The following is a 15,821-nucleotide window of genomic DNA, read 5'->3' on the forward strand; positions in this document are numbered from 1 at the left end:
TGGCCTTGGCCCATCGATCCAGCCTGTCCAGGTCCCTCTGCAGGGCCATCCTACCCTCCAGCAGATCGACACTCCCACCCAGTTTGGTGTCGTCTGCAAACTTACTGAGGGTGCACTCAATCCCCTCATCTAGATCATCGATAAAGATATTAAACAAGGCTGGCCCCAAAACAGAGCCCTGGGGAACACCGCTTGTGACTGGCTGCCAACTGGACTTAAGTCCATTCACCACCACTGTCTGGGCTCGGCCACCCAACCAATTTTTTACCCAGCAAAGAGTACGCCCATCCAAGCCATGAGCTGCCAGCTTCCCAAGGAGAATATTGTGGGAGATGGTGTCAAAAGCTTTGCTAAAGTCGAGGTAAATGACATCCACAGCCTTTCCATCATTAGAGGGAGTTTCAAAGAAGACACAAGGAATAAGGAATTTGTATGCCAGAGACTTTGAATCCAAGAAAATATCCTTCAGGTCCTTTTCTGAAGAAGCCCTGATTTTCAGTGCTACTGATAGTGGAGCTTTTGCAGCTTTATTGGTTCAACAGCAACACTGAAAAACGGGGTATTTGGAATTTTATTGTTGCTTGCCTTTAAAAATAAGAAAAAAGAACGCAAGAAGATGAATAAATTAAAATAAGCTTTTCTTGTTTTGGCAGTAGAGCATGCAAGCCCCTTGTACTACGTGTGTTGCCATGTAGTGCTTCTGAGCGAGTGTCTCTTCTAACAGTTCTTCACAATTAGGCCTTTTAGTTCTTGAACTAATCAATATATTCCTGATTAGAAGTGAAAGAAAGGGCAATACATCAGTCTTTAAATTCATGCCTGCAAAAATGAGAACACTTTTTTACCACACACACTCTACGTTAAATGTGAATTGCCTTATCCCCATTTCAGTGCATCTAGGTTCCTGTGGGTGTTTTTTCCTTCCTTCCTTCCTTCCTTCCTTCCTTCCTTCCTTCCTTCCTTCCTTCCTTCCTTCCTTCCTTCCTTCCTTCCTTCCTTCCTTCCTTCCTTCCTTCCTTCCTTCCTTCCTTCCTTCCTTCCTTCCTTCCTTCCTTCTTGTGCCTCTGGTCTGTATTACACTGGATTCCAAGTAAAAATCTTTTCATTGTGAAAGGAACAGGGTGCTTAGAATTTCATAGACTAGAAGAAGCATTAGTTAAGGTTTTGGGAAGAGGACTTGCTTCTGCCTGTTTCCCTGCAGCACCTTGCTTTCATAACCTGAATAGCACCATTGAAAGTCTGCTGAAAGCTCTGAAAGAAGAAAGAAAATAGCACTATCACTTTTCTGTTTTTCAGAATGTGGTCTTCAAGACAATTTGTAGTGCTTAGACAACTGTTGCTTTCTATTCTTTCTAACCACTGTGGTGTCTAGCAGTGTTAACGTATGTAGAATTTCATGCAGAGAAAGTCTCGAGCTTCTACACAACTTGTTAGTATTTGTCAGCAATGTTTTTTCTCCATTTTTACACCTTTTTTTCTCAAGCTGCATTTCCTTAATATCTCCTACTCTTATCTCACAAGAATACAAACTCATACCACAAGCAGACCCAAAATATATCTAGCAATTTAAAAAATATCTGTACAACATACTACAAATTACATGACAAAGAAAACAATATTAAGCAGGTGTCTTTCTTCTTCATTTAGATGGAGAAAACACTGTTGGTGGGGTAACTCATATTTTTAAGGCTCACTGCACATTTGAACTAATTTACATGTGTTCTTTATAGCCTTGTTTCTTAAAGATGTGAAATTTCTTTTTCTTAAATTCCTATTTGTCTATCCTCACACTCCCACAAACAACATTGCTGAATAATTTCTACCAGATCTTACTGAAGTATGAGGTCTCAAAGGTGTTCAGTTTTGACAAGCTTAATGAAATTGTTGGCCAAAGAGAATGAAGAGACTATCTTATGTGCCCTCAGTGAGGGAAAGGCAGAAATGCCAGCATATGCTTTACTAGATATCAGTGAATCAACACTGGAGAAAATCATCATCATGTGGATTCGTAGAACACCTGGCTTCAGGATCAAAGCCTGGTTTGCTTTCTGAGAAACACCCTGTATGAAAGACAGAAAAGCCTAGTTGTACAAAGAATCTGTAGAGCTGGGGCAAAGCATGTTCAACAATCAGTTTTCATAAACCTGGAAGGAGCTTCTTTAATCAGGTTACACCTTTAGCATGATGTAACTGTTGTTAAGATTAGAGGCTTCTTCAAAAACAAGCATGCAGACATTGAAAAATGCAATTTTACAACTGAAAGAAACATTTCTCTTAAAAATCAGAGTATGTCTTTTATTGGTCCTGCCAATCACATAAAGAAAGAAATTAATTTCTTTTTGACATATCTAAATGCATTAAAGGAATATGTTTTAAAACACTTGGCTCATTTTTCACTCCATCCAGGAGATTAAATTTAAGATGCTAATAGTTTGGAAAATATCACTTGGAAAACATATGACTTTAATCACTTCTGGTCTTGGCTTGTGCTTAGGGAATTTTAACTGAAAAGATTGCCTGTGTTCCTCTGGCAGATTTTTATGTTAATTTCTGTTTTTTTCCACATCAGTCACGTGGATTTCATTTGCACTTTAGGCCTTGGTTTTCTGATTTATGTGTGCTGGTGTCCAATCAAACTTTGTACTTACTTGTCAATGCTATTTATATTCATCATTCATATTCACAAAAAATGTATCTTCTCAAAATTTCAAAAAAGCAACTTTTATTCCTCCAATTGTAGTGTGTGAAACATATGAGAGTATGCGCTGTTACATGAAATGATAGTCCCAACACTTTGTGTTGAAAGGCAACTCAGTTACAGATGAAAGCTATGTTGTCCTATGTTACATGCAAGGCAAAAGCCTTTAGACTTAGCAGTCCAGTGCTGGAAAGCCAGAGGTCAGGTCAGAGATGGTAGCAATCTGCAGCAGATTTTTTCTTTTAGAGCTGTAGAAGTCTTATGTCATTGTACTGAGGTACTTAGGACTGTACAGGACCTCTTAGATAAGCAAAACTAATCATCTGCCATCACAGATACTGCACAATGTAATGACCTCGATAACCTTACAGAGGACAGTATTATAAATATTTAGGGGTTTGGTTTGGGGTTTTTTAAGTTTCCATTGGTAGGGACTGGAAAGCTGTTCTACATCCCAAATGTTCAAAGCTCTAAGAATTGGAAACCTTATCATTTCTCTAAAATGCACTTATAAGCATTTTATATATCTTCTGAATATGCAAATATTTTCCTTTGTTTTAAATAGCTCTTCTGTCTTGTTGGGTTTTTTTCCAAGATGTATTTTTATGGAGTGATCATGGCCCACCTTCCCTTTTCTTTGGTAGACTAAATGCAAAAATATTAAACAAAATCAGAAACAAATCTTTACTAATAGCTCAAGTCTGGTATTTCCCCTTCAGTCCCAGTATAGTTATGTGTCACAGTACCTTCCTTTAACACTTTCTTGTCTGCTTTTTAATTCATTGCTTGCAACTTCTTCAACAATATTTCACAAACTTTCGCTAGGTCAAATGTGCTGAAAGCCCAGAGATGGCAGAATTGCTACATTTCTATTGTCTATAAAGATTATTAAAGTATCAAGTCAGCTAAGCCAATTTCTTTTTGGTAGACTGTCTTACATTTTAACCCCATTTTATCCCCATTTCTGCTTTACAACTGAGTTTGTATTGTTTCCTTCAAAATTTGTTCCAAAAATTTTCATACTTTCTATGCATACATAGACATCAGATTACCAGGTGTGATAATTCCTCAGTCACCTTTGTTCTTTTTTTCTTGCTGTAAATCCTTTGTCCTTTTATATTCACTAATCCCAGACTTGACAGTTAATCACCATTTTTGTTCCCAGACTTAACATTTGTTTTGCTGTGTCTTTCAGGTTTCTGTTGAGTTAGTTGCTTGAGTTTGTCATTCCTTTGTAGCATGGTCATTTCAACACCTCTGTTCTCATTACACATCTTGCCTTTATGTCTTCAAAGCATTCATTATGAAAACTGAGAGTATTAATTTTATTTTAGAGACTTGCTTAGATTACTTCTGCTGGTTCTTTGCTTAGGAGCCCCACTTTTTATTTTCTATTTTTGTTTCTTTAACTGCTTCTTTTATTTCTTTGTAAGGTCTCAGCTCTCAGCTTGACTTCTGGCAATTCTTGCTTTAGACCTACATTTCTTGATAGCTAAGATATAGCTTGTTAATTGGTGCTTTTCCTGTTCATAAACCCAAAGCTTATTCCTGATATTTTTATTGGAGTGATTGGGTGTCCTTTCTTCTTCCTTTTCTTTTCTCCTTCCTTCACATACAGAATCTTGATAGTCTTAGGTCTACAACTCATGGAGATTTCAGGTTTCCATCACTTAAATCTCTGCACTTTTTGGCACAGTGCAATGCACCAATTAATTTTACCAGTTTAGAAAATGTAACCCTTTCATAATGCCAAATGTAGTACTGTTTATCTTCTTTTTTAATTTAAATTGAGTCAAGTCATAATGACTCTATCAAAGCTTAAAGTGTATGCTGTGATTTTTGGAGTCTCAGTATTTATGAAAATGATCTTTTATTTTTTTAGTGAGAATTTAGGGAAAAACTGACAGCTTTTTATTTCAGCTGATGGTTGATGTTATCTGATGTTAGATAAAATTCCAACAAGAGGGCTGCATGTTGTTCAAATTTCAACCTAATCCAAAGCAGGAGAGCATTAGCAGGGTTTACTGCAGCATTCCTGCTTTCAAGACAGTCAGTGACCCACTAATAGGTTCTCCAGTTTCGTTGCTATTATTCTTCTCTATAAAAGAGAGAGGAAGATAATCATTGACAGCAAGCAAATGACTAATACATATTTATTGAAACTCCTTTCCAGAAGATGTACAAAATAGATTTATGGATGTTAGCTAACAAAGAAAGTAGCTTTATCCTCAATAACAACCATCTCTTCTACTATTTAATCTGCCAAATGTGTTGTAATGACAATCTTTTAAACTTGTATTTCCTTATACCTAGTTATCTGCTCTCCACCTGTAAAAATTCTTTTGCTTTCTTCATAATTTTATTCATAGTTCTGTTTTCCAGAAAATGATATGTCCTCTTCTATCTTTGTCCACTTCTTCAGATGACTTGCAAAGAAAATTTTTTTCAAAATAATTACTTCCTCTTTAAGTAAAAGTCAACACCTATTGAAGTCAACTTGTTTTGCAAACCTTCAGCTCTTTCATATTACAACAGCGCCAAGTGGTTCCCTGTTCTGTTTATTTCAAATACAGCTAAAAAGTTAGTTATACTTCCCTGGCTGTCAGTCTTTCAGAATAACAGTAATGCTCAGAAATTGACTGAATAGCTCTGTCATTCCAGAGAGCAAATTAAATCAGAAATGCACCTTTCTAACTGTTGCTCCCTTATTTTGCTTAATCTGCAACCAGTGCACAGGAAACTGTTCCCAGTCCAATTATCTGGAACACTGAGATCTTTAAAAAATGCAGAAGGAGCTCAAGGGCCCCTCCCAGGGACATGCAACTTGTGGCGATGCAGAGTGGCTCAAGCCAAAACTAACATCCCTGCAAGAAGTTTAATGCATGAAAAAACACATAGCATTAAAGTGAAAATTTAACATTCTGTTTTCAGTGTTTTGATTAGGAAATTAACAAGTTGTCTAAACGTGCTTCATGGAACTCACATGAATTTAAGAAGAGTAGGAAACATATAAACCTCATGACATTAATTATAGGGCAATAGCATCATTAACAATTATTTAATTATTGTAAGCTGCTAATCAGTAGTTCATAACTTAGCAGTGACCCTGCTTTGACACGTTCTGGGTCCTGACCACCAGACAAGGCCCACCATGTACTAATAGATCCTTCCTACAGGGGAAAAGGGTGGGTGACACATCTCCGGATGCTCAGGCTGCTGCTCCTTGTAACACCACCAGAGTTCACAGAGTGTCCCAGTGGTGCTAACTGCTTTCGTTACCACAGTGTTGTATATGCCTACCTAGCCTCAAATGTTAGCAAGCAGGTTGCACATTCCATTCCTGACAGGTTTTATGAGAAAGACTCAAACAGAGCAATTCTGGAGCTATTCTTTCTATATTTAGCCAAAGTACTTTTCTCAGCCATGTCAACAGGACGCAAAAGGAGAGATCCCAAATGGTGAGGAAGAGTCTAAGAACCCCATGTGGCGAGTCCTTAACATTGGTGTTGCACTACTCTACATCTTCTTCCACTTTTGAAATATGCTATTAGAATAAGTGCACAGTATCACATACTGGTTTAATTTTTGGTTTAAAGGATGAATATACACCTATCAGCTTATATCTGTCTAAAGAACACTATTCTTCTATTCTGGTGTCTGTTGACTTCTCTTTTTGCCTGTTTGAAGTCTGTGAGTCTCTCCAAGCCTGTTAAGGTTAGAACTCCCAGAGTGTTTCTTTTCCCTTTTCCTGTACTTCATATGTAGATCTCATTGTCTTCTGATCAGAGAGAATCCAGTCCCATTCTAGCTGGTAAATCAGAGTAGGAGATTTATTTCTGTCATCATCCAAGGAAAGTTCAGTAGTCTTTCCCCCACATCTTTTCTTTTGAATCATATGAACTTTGTGATATAAAAGATATATTGTATTTATAGCATTTTATTTCATGCCTCTAGCTTATTTCAAATGCAGTTTTGCTTCTTTTTTTCTCCTTTCACAGATGAGAAAATACTTTAAGTGGATATGTTTACAGTACTTCACAATACTGAGGTCAAAAGACCAGCAACTGTGCTCTGCCTTAGGAAGGGAAAAGCAAAAAAAGAATTTATTCTGGAGCAATATTGAATGCTTCGGTTTACCATGTATGTTTTCATAATATTTCTAGAATTTAGTAAATATACTGATGCCTCTGAGTAGTGAAGTTAAGAAAATGGAACCCAAACAACAACATAGTTAACAAGAAGAGTCCCATTGCCTCCCAGGGGACTTAAATTTCATCCACTGTGAAGAATGCTCTGCTTTTCAGCAGTTTCAGCAAAACAGCCTAGATGGGAGTGGGGGGGTAAATGTCATTTTATTGAACCAATCTATAAGATAGTCCTTCGGACTGCCTCACTTGAATAAAGTGGTAACTCTTGCTATAATGCAACATGTCTTTGTTTTATATGTTTGCCTGCTTTTCAATTCATGTCTTGATCCAATCATCTCCATGTATTCTTGTTTAGGAATAATTCATACAGAAAAGACTGAAATAATTTGACCTGCAATTCAACCGAAGAGCTAGGCTATTGGATTTTTCTCCCCAGTGTCCTGGTTTTGGCTGGGATAGAGTTAATTTTCTTCCTAGTAGCAGCCATAGTGCTGTGTTTTCGATTTAGGATGAGAAGAATGTTGATAACACACTGATGGTTTAGTTGTTGCTAAGTATTGCTTGTGCTAGTCAAGGACTTTTCAGCTTCCCATGCTCTGCCAGGGGCACAAGAAACTGGGAGGGGGCACAACCAAGACAGCTGACCCAAACTGGCCAAAGGGCTGTTCCATACCATGTGACATCATGCTCAGTATATAGGCTGGGGGGAGTTGGCCAGGGGGGCAGCGATCGCCGCTCAGAAACTGTCTGGGTATCGGTCAGCGGGTGGTGAGCAATTGCATTGTGCATCACTTGCTTTGTATATTATTATTACTATTATTACTGTATTGTTATTATTACTACTACTATTTATTTTATTTCAATTCTTAAAATGTTCTTATCTCAACCCAGGTGTGTTTCTCACTCTTACTCCTCCGATTCTCTCCCCCATCCCATCGGGGTAGGGGGAGCGAGCAAGTGGCTGCGTGGTGTTTAGTTGCTGTCTGGGGTTAAATCACGACACCCAGAAAATCTGAGAAAATATAAAAATAGAAATATATGTAATACCAAAAATGTTGCTGTAAAATAATAGTTTTAAAAAATTATTCAAGATGGTTTCTGTATTATAAAGTGTAATATTTTCCTTATAAAAGTGTGAGGCAGTTAGCTTATAGCTGTTAGTTGGTCAATAATCCACCTTTTGGAAACGACTTTTTTGTCCTGGTAAATTAGTAAACCATACTAAAATATTCTGAAATCTGCTGCAGAATTGTAAGCTAAAACGTCCTGCATTTTCGGTCACATACAACCATCAGAAATTTTGTTCCTTGAGTGAAAAATGTAATTTTTATATGTGAGCAAGTATTATGCACAGCCAACAATTTTGCTGCCACGTTTCTTGTCTTTCAAATATGGGATTTTCAATGAAAGCTCAGAAAAGGGCTTTAGAGTCATTCTGAGAAAAAGAATGTAGGAACTGTTCTTATTCTGTTCCTGCTCAGTAACAACTTTTTCCATTAACACACAGTTCAGACTGAATTTGCTGCAGCTCTTAAGGGAAAAGCTGAATTTTCACCAGTTCAGATGAAATAGTAAAGAGGAGGAAGACCCCAGGAAGTCTGTCTGGGATTAATTCATCCCTTCATGTATGAAAAAAAGGTTTAAAATCAATACAATAGCGAAGAACTCCAAAATGAGAAGCTTCTTCTCAATGTATCCGCAAATTACCACCTGTTTATCTTTCAATTTCTCTCCCTCTGAAGCAGGAGTTAGGTAGTTCCATAGCAAACTCTCTTTCTTGAGCCTGGCATTCAGCAGTGTCTTCTGCGACATGCAAGGCCATGGAGTGACATTTTTGACATTTTCTAAGGGGAAAAAAAAAAAAGAAAAAGAATTATAGTTAGCAGGGGATATTTTTCTTTTTGCAGTCAAGAACTGTACAGTAAAAACAGGTTTTTCAATTATTTTGAAAGCAAGGAGTGTTCAGGAACATCCACTGATGCTGATTTGTGTATAAGCTCCCAGTGGCCTTAGTGCAAATTGTACATGCTGATCAGTGACAGCACATCTTTCAGAATTGCCTTTTAGAATTAAAGGGAAAAAAATTATAAGGAGGTAAAGTGTTTCATCTCATGTACAGCCCTTCTCACTGCTTCACAAAGTTCAAACAATTGTGGCAATGTTGGAAACCCAAACTCTTATTACACTGAAACTCCTCACAGCTTAGGGAATTCCATGCTTCTCCTGGCCTAAACCTGACATTTCATTAAATGAAGATAAACCATGCACACATTAGCAGCTTGTATGTGTATTACTTTGCCAGCCTGTTTCAATTAAAATAAAGATTAGACACAATAAATTTCAGAGAGTTTTTGTGCAGCACACTATGATTCTCTGATTACATCCAAAAATACTGTACTCAGTGTATTTTTACAGAAAAATAGATGAGCATATGTATGCATGAAAATCAATGAGAATTTAGTAAAAGGGAAATATAGTCCACTAATGAATTAGTCTTCTAAATCAGTTATGCAGCCTTTCATCACGCATTTTTGCCCATTTTCTTCAGCAATGTAGTACAGGGAGCTGATTTCACTAGAATTCATTTCTTATTTGTCTTATGACATAGACACATACTGGTAGGTGCAGTTTTGTCATTTAAAATAATTTATAATTACACTTTTCTGCACTTTTAGTTTCTGTGTTTCTGTTGTGGTTTAGCCCCAGCCAGCAACTAAGCACCACGCAGCCGCTCGCTCACTCCCCCTACCCCGATGGGATGGGGGAGAGAATCGGAGGAGTAAGAGTGAGAAACACTCCTGGGTTGAGATAAGAACAGTTTAAGAATTGAAATAAAGTAAAATAGTAATGATAATAACAATATAGTAATGATAATAATAATAACAATATACAAAGCAAGTGATGCACAATGCAATTTCTCACCACCCACCGACCGATACCCAGCCAGTTCCCGAGCAGCGATCGCTGCTCCCCAGCCAACCCCCCCCAGTTTCTATACTGAGCATGACGTCATATGGTATGGAATAGCCCTTTGGTCAGTTTGGGTCAACTCTTCTGGCTGTGCCCCCTCCCAGTTTCTTGTGCACCTGGCAGAGCATGGGAAGCTGAAAAGTCCTTGACTAGCACAAGCAGTACTTAGCAACAACTAAACCGTCAGTGTGTTATCAACATTCTTCTCATCCTAAATCGATAACACAACACTATGGCTGCTACTAGGAAGAAAATTAACTCTATCCCAGCCAAAACCAGGACAGTTTCAAGGGCGAAGTTAAGAGGAAAGAAACAATTATTAATTTGGAAATTTGTTTTCTAATTTTTAGTTTAGGTTAATCTAGAAAATATATTTGTGTGTAAGTATGTATATATTACTTCCTTCATACATACACCCAGACTGTAACGTATGTTTTGAGAGAGCGTGTGTGTGTGCATCTGTGAGTGACAGTGTGCCCATATGTACGACTTTCTAAATTTTGAGTCCTCTAGTTTGTCTTTCAATTTGTCTTTCAAAATACAACAAAATATTTTTAATGCTTCTCTTTGCTAAGTTCACACAACAGTAAGCAAATTTAGGTTTTGGATTTGAATCTAAAGGATTAAATGCAAACGAAACGCATTGTGCAGTACGTCTTTACAACCTGTGTCTTATGTTGCATCACAAGCTCTCTGCTTTAGTTTGATGACTACTTGCGTAATGAAATTCTGATATTCCTTTCTCCAAATAGGGTGTTTTCTCTACTCGGATAGGTTTAAGATTGTAGTGTCTCTCTTGATTAGCAGTTAATGTCTTGTTTGTGAAATGCATCCTTGAACACTGAATTTCTTTGCTCTGTAATTTTTGGTTTTAAGTCCAGCCCTCTTCAGCAGCACCACAGTCTCAGCTGTACTCAGTATACACCTAACCGAGGCTGCAGATAGTATTGATTAGTTTTCCAGTTCATCAGCCAGATCAGAACACTGAGGGGGGAAGAAATGGCTTCAGACAAAACCATTTTTCCCTTCCCTCACTTTGATGATGAAACTTTTAAGGTAAAATGAAGTATGTTATTTTCAGTAGAAATCAAGGGCTAAATAGTCAAGCACTGCCAATAATAGAGCTATATCATGTTCCCATATCAAGTAGCTCAAGAATGAGGAGATCGTGATTATTGCAGCCTATTTTCCTTCTTCCCCTAACATATGGGCTACATCCTGTCCCACACTGCTGTCCATCTGTCTGAAGCAGGTGATTGTAGTCATTTGGCAACCTCTTGTAAGGGTTTGAAAGATAAGGAAAAAAACACGTAAGAGGGGAATATGTGACCTCAGTTTTCAATATGATTTCTGAGAGCTAGGAACCAAGAGATATATAGGGCAAAAGCCATCACGCTCTGGATGAGACTGTACTCAACATCCACCCCTACTCGATTTAAAATAGAAACCTGTGTAGACACAATTAAAACAATAGTTTTAGCAAATTTTTTTACATGTATGAAAACAACGTATTATTACATAATTGTATAGCGTGTATATAGAATACATATTATATAATGTAATAAGGATATGGTATAATAATGGTTACATTATAATTATATTAAAGCATACTTATATAATATAATGTATAGACTATTGTATGATCATATAATACAACTATGTATTATTATACATATGTGAAGAAAAAACAAAGCAAATATAGTCCTTTTTTATATGTGTGGATTGCCCTGAAACCAGCAGAAGAATTCAGCTTTTAGAAATCACTTCAGATGGAGGAGCATGAAAGGCGTAATGGTGCTGAATCAGTTCTATTTCTGGTTTCTGGAAGTTTTGTCCTAATCAGTCTCCACACTTAGACCTGTTATTTTAATTCTGAACCATATTAGGGAAGTATAATTTGTCAGCTTTCCCTAGTCTTCAGAATGAAGATTTCCCTCTTGTGGGACATTGTCTCATAAAATTCCTAACAATTAGGGGACAAAAACTCTCTTTCCAAGAGTCCGTGGCAAAAGTAAGTCAGTGAACATCCATCTAAGGACTCTGTGAGGAGTAAAGATATCCTCCAAACCTTCCTCGTTATTTTCACCTTCTGTTGCCTGTCACTGCCTCCCTGCACCTCTCAAAGAGCCCCTGGGAATACAGAGAACATATTGTACAAAACATGTTTCAAACCCAGCAGATCAGGTTATGCCATTTAGATATGATACACTTAAAGTACAGCTTTCAAAAATAAGAAAAAAGCTTTCTTCCTCAGTGTCGTGGGCTTTCCAAATGTTGATTCTCTCACCAGTGCTGCTTGACCCTGAGAGTTTTCTTCAAACTCAGAGCATCTTGCACTGCTTACAGTTAATTTCCTGTATATGAAACCCCCACTAGTTCAGCAAGACTTAATAGATTGCGCAGGACATGGCTGAAAGTCAGCATGGAGCTAAATCTTTCCCTTGCAGGTAGTTAATCAAAGGAGACCACTGGAGGACCTTCAAGGGAAGCAGGTCATCTTCTTCCTCTGTTCTCGCCTCTCAGGAGAGTGACTCTTGAAGTGAGGGGCACTGGAGTAGTGTGCAGGTTGCTGGCCCCAGGGAATACTGGTCCTCCTCACATCAGTACCAGCTTCTCCACTTTCTCTCCCTAACCTGCAGCTCCCTGGTAGTCCCTGCTGGCTTCAGTAGGATGACCCTGCCAGCATGTAGTATCATTTTCTCGAGTTGTGTAGAAGCCTGGGATTCAAGCTAAATCTATTTCAAAAGGTATTTGAGAGGACAGAGAGGAGGAGAGAGCTCTCCACACACCACAGAAAGTATTTACTGCTCACTTTGCGCGGGTTTCTACTTTCCCCTACGAGAAGGGGAAGTGAGATAAATTAAGACAGCTCATAAACTCATTCTGGCCTGAATTCAACAGCGAAAGGACTGGCCTTTCAATGCCTCGTCTAAACTTCCATCATTTTTTTTTCTTTTTCAGGTGAATGTAATCTGGTTTTAACTTGCCCTTCGTCATTAGACTGCCAGATGGTGCTTAGGCGTAGCAGATGAAGTCAGATTACCCATGTCACCCTTCCTTTTTAGCCTGGCATGAATATATTGAACACCAGTTCTTGATAACGCTCAGCTGCTGGATTAAAGATGCCTTTGACATTTACTTTCTCTCAGGAGCCTGAAGAGATGGCTAATCATGCCAGACAAATAACTGACAGTTATTCACCATATCATCAGCTGAGCCATTTTGTGCCTTGACTCCTTCTGACCTCGTAAGGTAAGTGAAGCTGGTATTCATATTATTTGAAGAGAAACTTCTAGGGAACACCTTGAACGCTCCCAGAGTGGCACAATTTAGTACGTCACTGTTGTTATCAGCCCACTCCATAACTGTGCTTTGGAGATCAATGTTCCTGAGCTACTCAGGAGGTATAAAACCAAGTTTATATGGAGCTAGTCTGCAGCTAGCCAAAAGAAATAATATCTTTAGAAGTAGGTCAAATCTTTTAGAGCGTGTAGCACAGTCAGGATCCCAAGGCAATGCAAGGATCTATAAAATACCAGATTCTTGAAAGGTCTCATCCACTGCCATCTGCAGTAACTTATTCAACTTTCATCACTTCCTTTTCTCTTAAAAAACAAAAAAAACCCTAATTTTCAATTGCTTCTTGGGGAACCAAGGTCCATCTTGCCCTGGTATTGCAATATTGCCACACTTCTTTATCTGCATCAGCCAACTGTGCAACCCAGTAAGATTGGATTTATAGAGCCAAACAGCGCTGAGGCCTTAGCGGTTTTACTTTCAGAGTGAGGGGTTTACTTCAGAGTCACTCTGGTGTCTTCCCATAGACTGAAACCCTTTTACCAGTTGGAGCACATTAGGTACACCTTCAAGACACAATGTCTGGTTTAGGTTAATCCAAAAGGAGCCCCGGCAGCGGGCTCTGACACCCCTGCCCACTGAGAACCAACCTGCAGTAGATGGGGATGATGCACTTTAAAAGTCCTCTCCTGATCCAAAAAAGGCAATGCAGATGCCAGCACTGAGAAGGACCACAGCAGTCACCTTTTCAGTCCTGCACAGGCTCGGTTATGCAGGGTCAGTGGTGGTGCTGGTCCTGGGGAGCGGGGTCAAATGGCCACCCCCAGGGCCCCACAGTCAAGGCAGGTGGGGCAGCTTCCCTGACAGTCAGGGTGGTGTATTTTGCAGTCTGCCTACCCAAAAAGACACATCTGGTCTCTCGTCTGATTGCTTTGAAAGGATCCCAAGGCACTTAAAAATGAAAGGCTGTAAGTCACTGATGTTTTTGTCCAGCGGAGGTGATGAGTATACTCTATCAAAATAATTTTGCCCTAAAGTTGTAACTGGAGTACAGTGTTCTTGCCTTCTTATCTTTGATTGCTGCATAGCACTTCAATGAAATGTAAACATTTGCTGCTTTTTTTTGCCAAGTGCAAACCAAATTTTACTAATACTGCTTTTAAATGTGGAAAGTACTTTAGGGGATTTCAGGGGAAATGCAGCTGGGCCAAGTTACAATGCTTTAGTTGAGCAAAGCATGACTTGACTGCTGAATCCAGACCTCTTGCTATTTTTATTTTCTGTGGAGACTATTTTTTTGCTATGTATACGTTCCTTGCCATGATGTTGCATTCAGAAATACTTATTTAGTAGAAAGTTAAAAATATACCTGCAGCGTATAATGATATAGATGGGGTTAAACTCTATAAATCTTCCTACAGAAGCTTCTGGGAAAACCCAAAGATTACCTTTGAGACCATATTTCCTTCTAGATTGCAAACCTGTCCTAGACCTGCCTAGAGATTAACACTAAAAGCTGCTTCCGCTCCCCACCTCCAGATGTACCTGAAGCCAGGGAGCAAAGTAAGAGCAATTAAAGCAAATGTTTTCTCTCAAAACGTATGCTAATGCAAGATTACTCAGGAAATTGGATGATCTTGGCAGGATGGTCTTTATATAGTATTGTTTTGGGCAAAGCAGTCTGAGATGCCTGAGGCTGAGAAAATCTTGAGGAAAACTGGCATGTGGCCCTGGAAGAAGTCTAAAGAAGGGGTTTTTGGGTCACAGCATTGACTAAGAGACAGGACTGGAGAATCCCCTAAACTGTCACAGAGTGGTTAGTTTGAAAGGGCCATTCTACTGTCATCATAATGGCAAATTATAACCTGAGTTAATATTATCAGTTACCTGTCAGAATTATAAAATTCCTCTACGTAGTCAAAGTCATAGTTTTTAATCTAGCAGTGATGCTTTTCTTATTGTATATTGCACTGCTTCCTACTACAGATAGCAAATCATTAGGAGTAATTACTAAAAAATAAGATCTTTTTTGATATTTTATCAGCATAATTTTATGGAAAATAGCTTGGAGTTACATTGAAGGAATATTTACTTGTTACTTTCATTTATGGTTGACAATATTATAACATGAAAAGGAACCTAAGATGTCTTCCAAAGTAACATTATTAACAATAACACTACATGACAACGCTAGTTGAATTAGCAATAAATCCTTATAAACACAGTGGTTACAACTTTTTACTGTCCTGTTACAGATACTCTACCTAAGCTCTTCTCTAACAATCCCTGATAAACCAACAAATTATATGATTACTTAATCACATAAATTCTTCTCTGCTCATCAACGCAATATTACATTATGCTTGCCAGTCATGCATTAAGCAATGTGTTTACAGGTTTCCCACACACTGCCCACATTTTTATCATTGTATTTCTTATGTCCCCTCAGAGTATGAAAAGAATGCCTTGTTTTTGTAAGGAGGTACTTTTCAGTGTACTTGATGCAATATCACAAACCTTTACTCACTAGTTCTTCGATTTTACAGTTCCTGTAGGAATAGGTTTGGCAGTCTCAGACTCTTCTCCCCACCTTAAGATCAACTCTGGCATATTATTTAAGAATAAATAGTTCAGGTATGATAATATAAGGTTATTAAAGGGATTATTCAACCTGGACTTTCAGGTGTATCCTAGCCCCCTGTATATTT

The sequence above is a fragment of the Pelecanus crispus genome, chromosome 1 (genome assembly GCF_030463565.1).
Source record: "Pelecanus crispus isolate bPelCri1 chromosome 1, bPelCri1.pri, whole genome shotgun sequence".
NCBI classification, from domain to species: domain Eukaryota; kingdom Metazoa; phylum Chordata; class Aves; order Pelecaniformes; family Pelecanidae; genus Pelecanus; species Pelecanus crispus.